General features: G+C 40.5%; 1 protein-coding gene and 1 non-coding gene across 2 annotated transcripts in view; one reads left to right on the top strand and one right to left on the bottom strand.

Moving 5' to 3' along the window:
* The window catches only part of Gm12880 (predicted gene 12880), a 104,225-nt gene that overhangs the window by 69,486 nt on the left and 19,299 nt on the right, over nucleotides 1–15,440 (top strand). The window lies entirely within an intron of this gene.
* Nucleotides 3,701–3,832, bottom strand: Gm26162. The gene has a single exon (XR_003955531.1). It is a non-coding gene; the product is annotated as a small nucleolar RNA SNORA17 (small nucleolar RNA).

Genomic DNA, 15,440 nt, shown 5'->3' with positions numbered 1-15,440 from the left:
TCTATCTATGTCTTCTGTCCCTCCTCATACCTGATCATGAACCCCCCAATTACTGTCCCCATACCCCTCCTTCCCACTTCCCTCACTTCATATGCCTCTTATCACTATTTTATTTTCCCTTCAAATAGAGATTCAAGCTTCCTCGACTGGGCCTTGCTTCTTGTTTAACTTCTTTGGGTCTGTGAAGTATAGCATGATACCTGTATTTTATGGCTAATATACACTTACTGTGTACATACCATGCATGTTCTTTCAAGACTGGGTTACTTCACTCAGGATAATATTCTCAAGTTTCATCCATTTCCCTGAAAAAATCATGACGTCTTAATTTTCAAATAGCTTACCAGTATTCTATTGTGTAGATGTATGTTGTGGTAAATCTCTCCATCCCAAATATGCCCTGGCAATGAAACCAAAATCCAATATGAATAAATGCTGTGCGCCTAGATTGGGCAGATCTACCACTACATTACCATCTTCCACATCTATGAGACCCCTTAAAACTTGCAGTTTCTCCAGGCCATACGCTTCTGTTCTGCTTTTCTTCTTCCTCCTCCTCTGTGTCCTCTCCCTCTCCCATTTTCTCCTTCTCTCTCCCCAACTTCTGCTCCACCTTACCTTTTATTTGCCCAATCATCAGCTCACCTTTATTTTATACATTAAGGTGGGAAGCAGCTTTACAGGAAATCAACTGAGTGCTGACTCATATCTGGTTCACAACCACTCACAGGAGAACAGACTGAACATTAAATATAATTAGTGCAAGGCTATCCACAACAGATGTACCACGTTTTCTTCTTCCATTCTTCACCAACCCTACATCTGACAGAGAACTAATATTCAAAATTCACACAGAATACAAGATTTTAGAGAGCAACAAATCAATTCATCCAATAAAAATGAGGTACAAAGCTGTGATGGTTTGTATATGCTTGTCCCAGGGAGTGGCACTATTAGGAGGTGTGGCTTTATTGGAACAGGTGAGTCACTGTGGGTGTGTGTTTAAGACCCTTGTCCTAGCTGCCTATAATTCAGTCTCCCACTAGCACCCTTCAGATGAAGATGTAGAACTCTCAACTCTGCTGGCACCATGCCTGCCTGGATGTTGCCATGCTCCCACTTTGATGATAATGGACTGAACTTCTGAACCTGTAAGCCAGCCCCACTTAAATGTTGTCCTTTATAAGACTTGTCATGGTCATGGTGTCTATTCACAGCAGTAAAATCCTGAGTAAGACAAGAGCAAAACAGAAACTTCCCAACAGAGGAATCTTGAATGGCTGAGAAGCAAAGAAATGTTCAAAATCCTTATTCAACAGGGAAATGGAAAATCAAAGCAACTCTGAGATTCCATGTTACAGCAGTAAAAATGGCTAAGATCAAAAACAAGAGATTAGCACATACTGTTGAGGATGAGGAGCGAATTGTACAACAACTTTGGAAATCTATTTGGTGGGGTTTTTTTGTTGTTGTTTTTCAGAAACCTGGGACTAGTTCTACTTTTTCTTTTTATGGTAGAACATATAATCCAGGCTCAGTTGCTCATGCTTGCAATACAAGCACTTCACAGACTGAGCCACATCCCAGTGTATTGACTTATTTTCTATGGAAGGTTTGTACTCAGCATTAGGGGAAAATCATGTAACTCTGGTTTGGGGACGCATGGTGTACTAAATAGCTTAACCTATGAAATAATGGTCAACACATTCTAATCTGATTATCAGACCTAACAGCCAACTATTTTTTTCTCTAGTTATGCAGCGGCTGAAAGAAGCCAAAAACTTCCCATGAAAGGTATGATCACAATTACTGATAGAAATTGATTTAAATAACTTCCTTTCTTTAATTTTTTCTTTATTTTTATTATTTTATGTGTTTGTGTCTTTTTCATTCATACATATTGAAGGTAATGTTTCATTCTCTAGAACTGTACTTAAAGACAGTTGCAAACTGACAAGTCAGTGCTAGGAATCAAACTGAAGACCTGTGGAAAATAACTAACTTAACAACCTCAGGTCCCATCAAGGAAGTGTTGTCTTTGGGCCCAACATTCACTTCTTTATCCCCACTGTGCTCATGTCTTTTTTTTAAAAAATCTTCATATTGGTTCTCTGTGAATTTCATGGAATGGCCTAAACCCCACTCATCTCCCATCCCCTTATCCCCACCTTCCACCACTGAAACCTTCCCTCCAACAGAGTAAAAGAATTCTTGTGGAAGGTGTAGTGTGTCACGTCATATCCCACATTATACCCTTTTGTCCACAAGTCTTTGCTTGCAAATGTTCATTGCAATAACTCTGATCTGATACAAGACCTCTGGCTTCTACTCTTCTATCTATACTGGAACATCACTGGGAATGGTTTAGGTTATACTGTTGATGAACTGTATCTTGGAGATCCTGTAGTGTTGGATCTGTAGGGCTGGCTACTTTCTGTACTTCAGTAGTTTATGGGTGTGATAGAAGTTGGGAAAGCCACTTCAAAGCCCTGTATCTGACCCTGAGAGGTATCTGAGATGCTCATCCCTCTGGGTCTACAGCTCTAATGAACTCAGACCACTTTTTTGCAACCTTCTCGACAAGGGCCAGATCTACCCTGTTGCTCAGGTGAGATGAAGAGTCCATTCTCCTGAGTTTTGCAACCTGTGAAAGACATGACAGTTCTTCCACTCTCATGAGCCCAAAGCCAGCTCTCCTGCCTACCATAGGTGGGGAGGGACTAGAGAGGGAAAAAGGGTATCTTTCCCTTGTCCACACTACTGCCCAGGCAACGAGAAGTGGGGCAACTCTCCTTCAACCCCCATATCCTGTGTGGGCTCTCCTGTGCTGTCCAGACAAGGTGAAGGTCCTCACTCCTGAGCACTGAAGTGGGTAATGGGCAGGGCCAGGTCTCCTGCTCTGATGACATTGGGGCATGGTCTCCCACCTGCTGCAGGTGGTGAGTGGCAAAGGGGGAGGGTATCTCTCCCTTCCTCACACCACTGCATGGAAGATAAGATGCAGGGTAAACTCTCCAATGTTCATATCCTCAGGGTCTGCTCACCTGCAACTCCCACAGTGTGCTGGACCTGCTCTCCCACTCTTCCCAATACAGCAGTTGGATGGAATAGACTCAACTCTGCTATTCTCATGCCCCCAAGGCCAGCTCTCCTACAATGCCCAAATGAGGAGAGGGGCCAATTCTGCATAGACTTCAGGCATAACCATGTCCCTAGGTTGGTGATAACAGACCCTTGCTGCTCAGGACCACAGACTCACAATTGTGCCTCACCATGGTCACAGGTGGCATCATTGGCTACTCACTTCTGGCTGTTTCTCCATACACTTGAATTTCCAGTTCTGCCTCCCTTCATTGTGCCCACATCCTTTCTCTTTCTCTTCTATTTCTCCAAGATGTACTTGGGCCTCATAGTAGAGCCCAATGTCTGTGAATGTCTGTGGTCATCTCAAGAGTAGTCTCGTGAGTGCTATTACCCACTCAAGCATTATGACACCAGACAAATATTATCTTGGTCATGGTCTGCCCCACTAGGCCTGTACACCATTGGACTGGTGATCATCTCAGGCCCCTCACTGGTGCCCATCCAAGGACCGAGATACCTGATGGGATTGTTCTATGGCTCTCTGCCCACCCTGAGAGCCATTCTGTTTATGCATAGCACCAGAGTGGTGGGCATCTCAGGCTGGCTTTTTTCGGGAAATGCTAGGCTAATAATCACTCAGATATTTACACGTTAGAACCCTGAGCTTAGACATAGCGTCTCTCCTTTGCTACCTACTGACAAATATGACAAACATAGCAGCCACAAGTGCAACACCTCTAGAGATAGGATTGTTCTCATTTTTAACCTATATCCATCTGATCTTTTGCCCAGAGTACAGAAAACAGTGACTCAAACCTAAGCCAAGAACACAACTCAGGTTTAAAAATATACTATTTACTGGAAACCTTGATGCCAGGGCTTGATCAAAATAAGTACAACGGTGACCAGAGAATCTGGATGTATTGACAAAGGTCTTCAATCCCAGGAATTAGGGAGACAGAGTCAAAATTATCTGATTTTGAGGATAGCCTTATATACAGGGTATATTCTAGGACATCCAGGAATATATAGTGAGACCTTGTGTTGGGGGGGGGGCATAAGGAGAGTGAGTTGAGGAAGGGGTGGTCAAGAGAAATGGTTAAGTGGCTAACAGCTCTTACCTGTTATTGCAGAGAAGTGAAGAGACTTACAAAGTTTTCTGCCTGTTTTATCTGAAACTTCAGAGATGGATTCCAAGGCAACTGTAAACATCATAAACACATCATTCTAAACTCTTAAGACACAACCTAACTGCAAAGTGCTAATCCTATCTGCAAAGAGCTCAGTATCCTATTTATGCATATAGTCCCTCCCTTGCTCTCTCCTCCTTCAATCTTGGGAAAGGCTTCCTGTCCTTAAGAGAGGCATGCTTGCTTTGTGTAAACTGTTCTCGGGTTCTCTGAAATAAACCTTCCTACTCTTTGAGTCCAGTCTCCTCCCTTCTTTTTCCACATGATGTTATAAAAATCATATAATAATGGTAGGAGTAACCATTCTTATATAGAATAAAATCGAATTTTGACACAAATTTATCAAAAAAGGCAAGGAAGGAAGCTTCATTTGAACTTCTTGTTCAAATCTAACAAGATGAACTCTCAATTCTGAACATATATGCTTCAAATTCAAGGGCACCCACATTCATAAAGGAAACTTTACTAAAGCTCAAAGAAGGCATTGTGCCTCAAACAGTAACAGTGGAAGAATTCAACACCCCATTCTCATCAATGGACAGTCCATGGAAACAGAAACTAGACAGAGACACAGTGAATATAAAAGAACTTCTGTACCAAATGGAGTTAACAGGTATCTATAGAACATGTCATCCTAACACAAAAGAATAGAACTTCTCCTCAGCACCTCATGGTAACTTTTGCAAAATGGACCATATAATTGGTCACAAAACTGGCCTCAAAAGATACAAGAAAATTGAAATAATTCCATAAAGTGTATCAGATCACCACAGACTAAGGCTTGTCTTCGGTAACAAAAAAGAAAAGGAAAGGAAAGGAAAGGAAAGGAAAGGAAAGGAAAGGAAAGGAAAGGAAAGGAAAGGAAAGGAAAGGAAAGGAAAGGAAAGGAAAGGAAAGGGAAGGGAAGGGAAGGGAAGGGAAGGGAAGGAAAACAACAGAATGCCCACATACACAAGGAATCTGAGCAATGCCCTACTCAATGATAACTTTATCAAGGAAGAAATAAAGAAAGAAACTAAAGACATTTTAGAACAAAATAAAAATGAAGGCACAACATACCCAAACTTATGAGACACAATGAAAGCAGTGCTAAGAGGAAAATCATAGCTCTGAGTGCCTCCAAAGAGAAACTGGAGGGAATATACACTCGCAGCTTGACAGCACATTTGAAAACCCTAGAACAAAAAGAAGCAAATACATGCAAGAGGAGAAGACAGCAGGTAAATCAAACTTAGGGCTGAAATCAACCAAGTAGAAACAAAAAGAACTATGCAAAGAATCAAACAAAATAGGAGCAGCTTCTTTGAAAAAATTCAACAAGATAGTTAAAATTTAGCCAGACTAACCAGAGGACACAGAAACAGTATCCAAATTAAAAAATCAGAAAAGAAAAGGGGGACATAATAACAAAAACTGAGGAAATACAGAGGATCATCAGGTCCTATTACAAAAGCCTATACTCAAGAAAACTGGAAACTCTGGATGAAAAGGACAAATTTCTAGACAGATACAAGGTTCCAAAGTTAAATCAGGGTCAGATAAACCATCTAAACAGTCCCATTACTCCTAAAGAAATAGAAACAGTCATTAATAATCGAAACCAAAAAAAAAAAAAAGCCCGGGACCAGAAAGGATTAGAATTCTATCAGACTTTCAATGAAGACATAATACTAATACTCTTCAAACTATTCCATTACACTCAAACCTAAACCACACAAAGAGCCAACAAAGAAAGAGAACTTCAGACCAATATCCCTTATGAATATCAATGCAAAATTACTCAATAAAATCCTCACACCAGTACCCGGGAGCTCTTGTCTTTAGCTGCATATGTATCAAAAGATGGCCTAGTCGGTCATCACTGCAAAGAGAGGCCCATTGAACTTGCAAACTTTATATGCCCCAGTACAGGGGAACGCCAGGGCCAAAAAGGGGCAGTGGGTGGGTAGGGGATGGGGGGGGTGGGTATGGGGGACCTTTGGGATAGCATTGAAAATGTAAACGAGGAAAATACCTAATTAAAAAAAAAACTCCAGATAAACAAAATAAATTTTATTTTTTAAAGAAAAAAAAAAAAAAAAAACCTCGCAAACCAAATCCAAGAACACATCAAAACGATCATCCATCATGACCAAGTAAGCTTCATCCAAGGGACGCAGGGATGGTTTAATATATGGAAATCTATCAATGTAATCCACTATATAAAAAAAACTCGAAGACAAAAATCACATGATCATCTCATTAGATACTGAGAAAGCATTTGACAAAATCCAAAACCCCTTCATAATAAAAGTCATGGAGAGAGAGAGATCGATCAGGAATGCAAGGTCCATACCTAAAAATAATAAAAGCAATATACAACAAACCAGTAGCCAACATCAAATTAATTGGAGACAAACTCAAAGCAATTCCACTAAAATCAGGGACTACAGAAGCTGCCCACTTTATCCCTACCTATTCAATATAGTACTTGAAGTCCTAGCCAGAACAATACAACAACAAAAGGAGATCAAGGGGATACAAATTGGAAAGGAAGAAGTCAAAATATCACTATTTGCAGATGATATGATAGTATATATAAGTGACCCTAAATATTCCACCAGAGAACTCCTAAACCTGATAAACAGCTTCAGTGCAGTAGCTGGATATAAAATTAACTCAAACAAATCAGTGGCCTTTCGATACACAAAAGATAAATGGCCACCAACAGATTGGGAAGGATTTTTACCAATCATAAATCTGATAGGGGACTGATATCCAATATATACAAAGAGCTCAAGAAGCTGGACTCCAGAAAATTAAATAGCCCTATTAAAAAATGTGGTACAAAACTAAAGAATTCTCAACTGAGGAATACTGGATGGCTCAGAATCACCTAAAGAAATGTTCAACATCCTTGGTCAACAGAGAAATACAAATCAAAACAACCCTGAGATTCTACCTCACACCAGTCAGAATGGCTAAGATCAAAAACTCAGGTGACAACAAATGCTGGCAGGTATGGAGAAAGAAGAACATTCCTCCATTGTTGGTGGGATTGCAAGCTGGTACAACCCTCTAGAATTCAGTCTGGTGGTTCCTCATAAAACTGGACATAGTACTACCAGAAGATCCAGCAATTCCTCTCCTGGGCCTATACCCAGAAGATGTTCCAACTGGTAATAAGGACACATGTTCCACTATGTTCATAGAAGCCTTATTTATAATGGCCAGAAACTGGAAAGAACCCAGAAGTCCCTCAACAGAGGAATGGATACAGAAAATGCAGTACATTTACACAATGGAGTACTACCCAGCTATTAAAAACAATAAATTCATGAAATTCTTAGGCAAATGGATGGATCTAGATGATATCATCCTGAGTGAGGTAACTCAATCACAAAAGAACACACATGATATGCACTCACTGATAAGTGGATATTAGCCCAGAAAATTAGAATACCCAAGATACAATTTGCAAAACACATGAAACTCAAGAAGGAAGACCAAAGTGTGGATACTTCGCTCCTTCTTAGAATGGGGAACAAAATACCCATGGAAAGAGTTACAGAGACAAAGTTCTGAGCTAAGATAGAAGGAAGGACCATACAGAGACTACCCCACCTGGGGATCCATCCCATGTACAACCACCAAACCCAGACACTATTGCTTATGCCAGAAAGGTTTTGCTGACAGGACCCTGATACAGCTCTCTCTTATGAGACATCTGTCACTCTTAAGACTGGTCACTTGCAGTGCAGGCTCTTTAAGCTCTAGTTGTTTGTAAAGCATTGCAGCTCACTCTGACAGGATCTGAAAAGCAGGACAGTTGATTTTTCATTTTTAGCCTTTGTTTATGTGTGCCTCAGGCACTTCATGTACCTTATCTTGGTCCTGGCAATGCTCCTGCATTAGTTCCTAGTGATGACATTACAGATTTGTGTCACCACACGTCTCCACCCTCTTTCTTTTGCCAAGATTCCAGAATTATCTTGAACTTCTAATCCTCCTCTCTCTGCCTTGCAAATCCTGGGACCACATGTGTGTACACCTTGTCTAGTTTACACACTCTTGAGGTCCTACACAGTGCCTAGTAAATGCTGGGCAAGAATTGTATTAGAGGGGTTACTCTCCAGCTCCATGAAGCTTGTTAACTCCTGATAGAGCTGAGCAAGGAGTGTTCTTTTGACTATGATTGGTGACATGTCATCAGGTTCAATGTTTTCAGTGCACAGTTCAGTAGAGTTGAGCTTGTTCACTAACTGACACAACCTTGACTTCTGTATAGTTTCAGAGCTTGTTAGCACCCAGAAAAAATCCTCCCTCCATAAGAGTTTGGTTATTGATTACTTTTCCCAACTCTCACTTCTGATAACCTGAAGTATATTTGCTATGCTTGTGGTGGGGGAAGGGAGGTCAGGAATTGTAACTATGGGTTAGTAACCCTGTCCCTCCACTTGAGGCCCTGTCTATCCATTGGTAATGGACCCTTGGAGTTCCCTTTTGCCAACGTTGGGCATTTTTACTGAGGTCACCCACAATGTGTCCTGAGAGTATTTCACCTCCCAGGTCTCTGGTAGTCTCTAGAGGGTCACCTCACCCCTACTCCTGAGGCTGCTTATTCCCATTTATTCTTTTGGCCCTCTGGGCTTCTCTCCTATCCCTCCCCACCTGTTTTCCTATGCCCTCCTCCTCTTCCCCTTCCCAGGTTCCTGCCTCCCATGAATATTTCCTCCCCTTCTAAGTGGAGTTGAAACCTCTTTACTTGAGCATTTCTGCTTGTGCACTTCTTATGGTCTGTAGGTTGTATCCTAGATATGCTGTATTTTTGGCTAATATCCACTTATCAGTGAATACATGCCATGCATGCCCTGTTGTGTCTCAGTTACATCACCTAGGATGATATTTTCTCATTCCGTCCAATTGCCTGAAAATTCATGATGTCATCATCTTTCTACATCCATTCTTATGTTCTGTGGCATCTGGGTTCTTTCCAACTTCTGGTTATTACAAATAAGGCTGCTATTAACATGGTGGAGCAGGTGCCCTTGTAGTATAGTGGGTGATCTTTTGGGTATATGCCCAAGACTGGTATAGCTGGGTCTTCCTATAGAATTATTTCCAATTTTCTGAGGAACCACAAGATTGATTGCTAGAGTGGTTGTACCAGTTTGCAATCGCACCAGCAGTGGAGGAATGCTCACCTTTTTTCACATCCTTGCCACACTTGTTCTCAGTGTGTGTGTTTGTGTATGTGTGTTTGTGTGTGGGGGTTTTTTGTGTGTATGTGTGTGAGAAAGAGAGAGAGAAGAGATTATTCTTTTAAACCAAAACAAATGTATTTATTATTGTTTGTTTACTGTTTTGATTAGTTTGGGCTTTTAAATTTTGTGTAGGGGTATATGTGTGAGAGAGAGAGACAGAGAAAGAGCATGCACATATGTTCAACCCATGTGGAAATCAGAGGAAATTTTGGAAGTCAGGCCTTGCATTGTTCAATGTGGGTCCCAGGAATCGACTCTGGCAATTATGCTTGGCAGCAGCCGTCTTGATTCTCTGTAGAATCATCTAGTATTGCCTATTGACTTCTTTCATCTTTAATTGCCTATAGTAACTTAGGATTTTCTTTTTGGAATTTATTTATTCTTATTTTATGTACATTCATCTTTGTCCTGCATGTAATTCTGTGTGAGGGTGTCACATTCCCTAGAGCTGGAATTACAAACAGTTCTGAGCTGTTTTGTATTTGAATTGAACCCAGATCTTTTGGAAAAGCAGACCATGTTCTTAAACAGTGCAATATCTCTCTAGCCGCAGCCTAGAATTTTCTATGGAGCCAAGAATGCCCTTGAGCCTTTGTTCTGTTCCCTCTATATCCTAGCTGCTTGGTTAACATCTGTGAGCTACTAAGCATGGCTAATTTGGTTTTTGAAACAGTGTCTCATGTAGCACAAGTTGTCTTTGATCTTGATGGCCTCTGTAGTTATTTCACACAAAGCTCACACAGATATACATTTAGAAAAATTAAAAATTACATAAATTATTTAAAATAATGTTTTGAGATACAAGAAGATTGAAATAATCCCATGCACCCTATCAGATCACCACAAGCTAAGGCTGGTCTTAAATACCAACAAAAACAACGAAAAGCACAAATACACGTGGAAGCTGAACAATGCTCTACTCAATGATAACTTGGTCAAGGAAGAAATAAAGAAATGTAAGGCTTTTTAGAATTTAATGAAAATGAAGACTCATCATACCAAAATTTATCGGACACAATGAAAAGAGTCCTAAGAGGAAAACTCATAGCTCTAAGTGTCTCCAAAAAGAAACTGAAAACAGCTTACACTAGCAGCTTGACAGCACACCTGACAGCTCTAGAACAAAAAAGAAGCAAATACACACAAAGAGAAGCAGATGGCAGGAAATAATTAAACCAAATAGAAACAAAAAGAACTATACAGAGATTCAACAAAACCAGGACCTGATTTTTTAGAAAACCAGTAAGATAGATAAACCCTTAGCCAGACTAACCAGAGTGCACAGAGACAACATCCAACTTAACAAAATCAGAAATGAAAAGGGAGACACAACAATGAAGTGTATCTTAAAATAACTATTCTGTTTGTTGAATATCAACAGTTGAAAATATTAAAATCATGTTCTACAAACATCATGGAAACATTATTGATAATGTTTACACTGTGTTTGAAATTAGCATTTTCTTAATGTTTAACTTCAAAGAGTTTATGCTATTTTGAAATTTTTAAAATATACTTACTGATAAAATAATTTCTCTCCTAGAAACACTGATAATCTTTTTTAATTAAACTGATTGTTATACAATATACACAGATATATAATGTGTTTTAAGTACTCTCTCACTATGTCAGGTGGTATTATATAAGGGCTTTGAATATATTTTGTAATGATTCCTTTTTAATATTTTATGTTCTTTTACTATGTTTAACTCCTAAAGAATATTTTGTATGTTATAAAACAATTTAGTATTCATCATTAGATCTAGGATCCTCAGTTATGGATAGTATTAATATTCATTAATGATATTTTTAGACTAAGAAAGGATATGAATATATAAGTTGAACAATTTTTAAGTATTATTTGATTCTCAAAATACTCAGTATTATTAATAAGTTTGATGTATAAAATACATTTAAATAATAAAAATTAGGGGAAAATATAAATAAAATAAAATAAAATAACGTTTTAATTCATGAATGTCAATGATTGTTTTCATTGCTTAGGAAATGTCATAAAAACAAATAACAATAAAGAGATTATTAAAAGAGAAATACCTGGAATAACCAACCAGCCTATCCAGAATCAGAGGAAAATGAAGGAGGTAAAATCAGCTTGTTCTGTGGTAGGTTTGCTGAGGGTTTGAAAAACAGTGCTATTTGATGCTTCACCTTGCAAACCATTTCCCCAACCAGTTTGGTTTGTTTTTGTCTTGGGGTGCAGCATTTTGCTTTATAGCTCAGGCTAGCCCAGAACTTGATTTATCTGCCCCAGCTTCCTCTGAGATGCTATTGCAGACATGCACGTGCCATCATGTTTATGAACTCTAACGAAGATGTGAGGGTCTCATCCTGTATGAGTTACTTTCCTGTTGCTGCAATAAAAAACAACATGATGAAAACCAACTTATGTGCAGTTTGTATTGGCTCCTGGTTCCAAAGTGCATCATGGCAGAAAGTCGTGGCAGCAGAAGAAGGAAAGTGAAAGAGCATAGCTTCAACTGCCAAGCATGAAGCAAGAGAGCAAACTGGAAGTGAGGCCAGGCTGTGACCCCTTAAAGCCTTCCCAAGATATACAATTTTCAGCAAGGCTTCACCCTCCCACAATATCCCCACACATCAAAACCACCTGGGGACCACATGCCTTAGTGCCTGAACCTATAGGGGACATTGTCATTCAAACCAACACACAACTAAGGCAATTCCCCTTTAGGGAAGATCCAGTTACCAACAGTCCCATTCTTTGATCTCTCTTTTCCTTTTTTTAGAAAGGCAAAGAAAACATCTAAGATATTCTGAGATTGGGTGAAATTCCTGCTAAGTATCCTGAGTTTCAGCAGCGCAAAATAATTATGGTACTCTCCCAGTCACATTCTTGTAAATATCCTTATATGACATGGAACTACTTTCAAGGAATTATTGTTTCTTCTAGTCAAAGAAATTGACCATAATGATTTGAAGATCTTGACATAGCAATGAAAGTAAATTATTCTTATGATATCCCTATAAAAATCTTTATAGAATTTAATTTATTTTTAGTGTGTGTATGTGTTTCTGAATATGTTCCTCTGTGTGTGGCCATATGTTGTGGGAACAAAAAAGGGAGCCCAGGGGAAGAGGGGGAAGGGAAAGAACCCACACCCCGCCAGAGTTCCACCTATCCTCTGGTCAGTCAGGCGTGGGAGGGCTGCTACATACCCTTTCCACTCATCCCTGGGTGGGCATTCCTCTATCCCACTCTTCAGGGGGTGGCCAAGGGGCAAGACTTCATTTGAATACCTGGAGCTACCTTGCTAAAGCCACCAGGATTATGGGAGAGAGGGATGAGGGAAGAGGTTCCCAACACTGAACAGAGTGTACAGGGGATCTTGATGAGCAGAGACTCTCTATGCTTAAGAACTTTATTATAGAAATTCAGGGAGTAAGAGAGAAGGGAGAGAAATAGAGAGAGAGAGAGAGAGAGAGAGAGAGAGTAAAAACTAGAGAGAAAGAGAGTAAGAGAGAGGAGAGAGGAGACAGAAGAGGAGAAGACAAGGAGAAAGGAGAGAGGAGAGAAGACAAAGAAAGGAGCAAGGGGGTGAGAGTATGGGGTAAGAAGGAGACAAGTAAGAGGTAAGAGAGTAAGAGAGCAAGGTGGGGCTGGACAGCCCTTTTTATGGTCTTTACTGTTGCTAGGTAACTGGAGAGGATTATAGCCTGAAGGTCAGAAGCTTGGGCCATTGCCTTCGTGACTACTGACCATGCTTCTCTTGTGGAGGCTGGGGGCGGGGGTAACTTAGGCAGGGGCCAGAGTTCCAGGAGCATATGGGAATGCCTACCATGTCATGAAGGTGAATTATGACCATTCCCGGGGTTCACACCTCAGCTCAACTGGAGACCAGCCTGCAATTCCCCACAATATGTGTGACTACTATGTGGAGATTACAGATAAATGTTGCGTGTCTTCCTCAATTGTCTTATACTTTTTAGAAATTTTAAATTTTCTTATTTGATTGGTTGGTTGGTTTTGGTTTTGGTTTTTCTAAGACATGCTTTCTCTGTGTGATCCTGGCTCTCTTGAACCTCACTCTGTAGAGTAAGTTGGCCTTGACCTCATAAAGTTCTACATGCTTCTACCTCCCAGGTGCTAGGATTAAAGGTATGAGCTACCACCAATGGTAGAATTTTACTTTTTTTATTAATTATGTGTTTGTGTGTGTTTGGCAAGAAGGATATGGGCACATATGATGGCACTGTCCACAGAGGCTGGAGGCATCAGACCACTTCAAGATGGAGTTACAGATGCATGTGATCTATCTATTATGGTTGCTAGGATATGATCTTAAGTTCCCTGAAAGAACAGGAAACACTCTTAACCACTGAGCCATCTCTACAGCCTTGTACTTTACTTTCAATTTTTAACTATATTTATTTACTTAGTGTGTGCTTGCTGAACAACATGATGATGTTAAGGAGAAGGAAGAGGAGGAGGAGGAGGAGGAGGAAGAGGAGGAGGAGGAGGAAGAGGAGGAGGAGGAGGAGGAGGAGGAGGAGGAGGAGGAGGAGGAGGAGGAGGATAAAAAAATACTCTCCAGGAACTTGTACCTCACTATTGAGCTAGACTAGCTGATTGGCGAGTTCAGGAGACCCTTCTGTCTGTATCTGCCCAGTGGAGATATTCTAGATTACTGCTGTGCCTAGATATTTTTACTTTTTGTTTGTTTGTTTGTTTGTTTGTTGTTTTGATTTTTAATTTTATTTTATTATTTTACTTATTCACTTTACATCCCACTCACAGCCCACCTCTCAGTCACCCCTTCCCACATTTTTTCCCAGTACTCCTTCCCCTTCTCTGCGGAGCAGCTGGGGCCCCACCTTGGAAATTCCCCCCACCCTGGCACTTCTAGTTTCTGTGAGGCTAGGTGCTTCCTCTCCAATTGAGGCCAGACAAGGCAGACCAAGTAGTACAATGTATCCCAAGTACAGGCAACAGCTTTGGAGATAGCCCCTGCTACAGTTGTTTGGGACCCACATAAATGCCAAGCTGCACATCTACTACATATGAACTGAAAAGCCTAGGCCCAGTTTGTGTGTGTGCTTTGGTTGGTGGTTCAGTCTCTAAGAGCCACAAGGGTCTAGATTAGTTGAATCTGTTGGTCTTCCTATAGTTTCTGTGCCCCTCAGGGCTACAATCCTTCCTACTATTCTTTTTTTTTTTTCCTCCTATTCTTTCATAAGAGTTCCAAAGCTCCATTCACTGTTTGGCTGTCTGAATCAGCTGCTGGGTGGAGACTCTTAGAAAACAACATGCTCCTGTCTAGAGGCTTGACGGGGTATCATTGATAATGTTAGGGATTGGTGCTTGACCATGGGATGGATCTCAAGTTGGGCAGATTATTGGTTGGCCATTCCCTCAGTCTCTGCCTCCATGCCTGCATTTCTTGTAGATGAGATAAACTTTGGGTTAAAATTTTTGTGGATGGGTTGGTATCTCTATCGCTCCAATAGGGATCCTCTCTGGCCACCTCAGGTTACATGTCTCCAATGTAGTGAGTCACAGATAAGTTCACCCCCTTTGATTCTTGGGTGCCTCCCTTACAGGTCTCTGTCTCATCCTGGAGATGTCACCCACCTCATCATCCCTATCAGTTACAGATTTCCATTAATTTTCATTACCTTCCATCTATGTCTCCTGTTTCTCCTGACACCTGATCCTGAATCGCCCATTCCCTTCACCATCCCCCATCCCTTTTCGTTCCCTCTTTCCATCTGCCTTTTACGAATATTTTATTTCCCCTACAAACAGATTTAAGCTTCCTTGACTGGGCCTTCCTTCTTGTTTAGTTTGTTTGGGTCTGTTAAGTATAGCATGGTACCTGTATTTTATGGTTAATATCCACTTATAAGTGAGTACATACCATGCATGTCCTTTGGGGACTGGGTTACT

This window comes from Mus musculus, chromosome 4 (genome assembly GCF_000001635.26).
Source record: "Mus musculus strain C57BL/6J chromosome 4, GRCm38.p6 C57BL/6J".
In the NCBI taxonomy this organism is placed as follows: domain Eukaryota; kingdom Metazoa; phylum Chordata; class Mammalia; order Rodentia; family Muridae; genus Mus; species Mus musculus.
This window is presented reverse-complemented; position numbering and strand designations above follow the sequence as displayed.